The following is a 2,062-nucleotide window of genomic DNA, read 5'->3' as shown; positions in this document are numbered from 1 at the left end:
TAAAATAAATAAATAGAAATAATATTAATAATAATTAATATATTCCGTCCGTCTGTCAAATAAAATATTTAGAAATCAATCTCAAAGGGATTTCAAAATTTCTTGGTGATATTTGAAAAATAAATTCATTATGTACTTCAGCGTTTAATATATTAACGTTGTTGAAAAATATTCTTGAGCAGTATGTATTATAATTTGTAAAAAATAAGTTCACATATATAAAGTTTAGCGAATTTATGAGTATTAGTTCTTTATTAAACAATCGAAATTATTTTATTTTTATTTTTTTCAAAATTAATGTCAAGTTTCAGAAAAACCAGAAAATCGTGAAAATCAGAGAACGCTTTTACTATGTGAAGTGTCTATATTTAAAGTCTATTACAATAAAGTATTTTATATCAAATATATATACTAAATGCAAAAAATTCAAACTTAATAATGTAATTATAGCATTTAAAAATTAAAAGTGTAAAATATACTTTTTAGACGCTAATTTGTTACTACACAATAAATGCTGATAAATTTAAACTTATATACTTTTTATATATGAATGCACATAATTGTTTTTCATTTGCAAATAACGATTTTTATTGACATAATGTCTGTCTTTTTAAGGAAAATGTAAAAGTGAATAGACTCTACACCATCATGATTCAATTAACCCTATGTTTGCTGTTAGTAATTCTTATATATGTAGGTTTTATGGATTTTTTGATCTTTTCATAAAATTAGTACTCTTCTGGTGTTTTCTGTTCGATTTCTTCACAAGTAAATTTTTTGTTCATAATCATATGTATATAAAGGTTTGGTTAGTTAAACTTTTTCATTTAAGCTTATGACTTACTCAAAAAAATATCTTGTCTCTAATTTTCAAACATAAATTAGTAATTTATTTTCATTCTTTAATTGCCTTAATAACTGTTACATATAGCAGATTTAATTAATATAAGTATATATATTTAAAATTTATAAAAATAGAATATTTGTAACTAAAATATTTATTAATAAAAAAACTATGAACTCTTTACTTGTACTACCCATTTTACACATTTTATTAGTGACTTCACAGCAGTTACCAAACTCACATTGCGTTTTATTTTGCTCTGCTCAAAAATAAAACGCCTTGCTTGCAACTTATGTTTGGTTTGAAAAAATAAGTTGCGCATAAAGCGTTTTAATTTTACCTTCGGAAAATAATGTTATTTTTAGTTGTTCGTTTTTAAGACAAGAATAATAATTATTTTTGTTATTTAATAATTACGTATTATACATATATATATACATGCATCATATAAGGTATGAATGTTGTTAGAATGGTAACTACATACTTAAAAATGAATTAAAATAACTTTTTGTTATTGCTATTTTTCTTGAATATTTTTGAAATTATTATTATTTTCAGTTCTTAAAAAATAAGCATTTTTGGCAACCACCTCAGAACTAGTTTGAATTCAATAGAGACTTTGCCAAAAAGCTGTATCTTATTTAGTATCCTTTTTCGAAATTAAGGCAATGCTTATACCTTGTAAAAGCAAATAATTCTTAAGTCGAGAAAAATGAGATGCTCTAAATTTTGTCTTTGTTTTCACAAATTCTAGGGGGATTCTAAATTTAGGTAGTACAAGTCTTATATATATCATATTGTCAAAGTGTTTCTGGTGTTAATAATATGATATAATATATGTATATCATATGTATATCACATATATATATGTATAGTTCGTGCTTTTGTTTAATATTCTGTAGTCGATTATAGAAGAATGAAGCAAAACACACGGTAATTTATTACACTAAATAAATATGTTATGTGTCATAATACTTATATATAACACGTAACTAATCAATTTTTTCACTTAATTATATGTGATTTTATTTGTTAAATGTACTTAGACGATTGCCAACTAGAAAATTATATTGACTTTTGAGGTTTTTGTAATAATAGATCTCCTCATATTTTTAAAATAATTGTTTTATTCGTAACACTTGACAACTCTTTTGTTAATTATTTTACGTTACATATAAAAGAAATTTTTATAAGAAACTTTTTACTATGTAAGTTTTT

The sequence above is a fragment of the Teleopsis dalmanni genome, chromosome 1 (assembly GCF_002237135.1).
Source record: "Teleopsis dalmanni isolate 2A chromosome 1, ASM223713v2, whole genome shotgun sequence".
In the NCBI taxonomy this organism is placed as follows: Eukaryota; Metazoa; Arthropoda; class Insecta; order Diptera; family Diopsidae; genus Teleopsis; species Teleopsis dalmanni.
Note: the sequence above shows the minus strand (reverse complement) of the source record.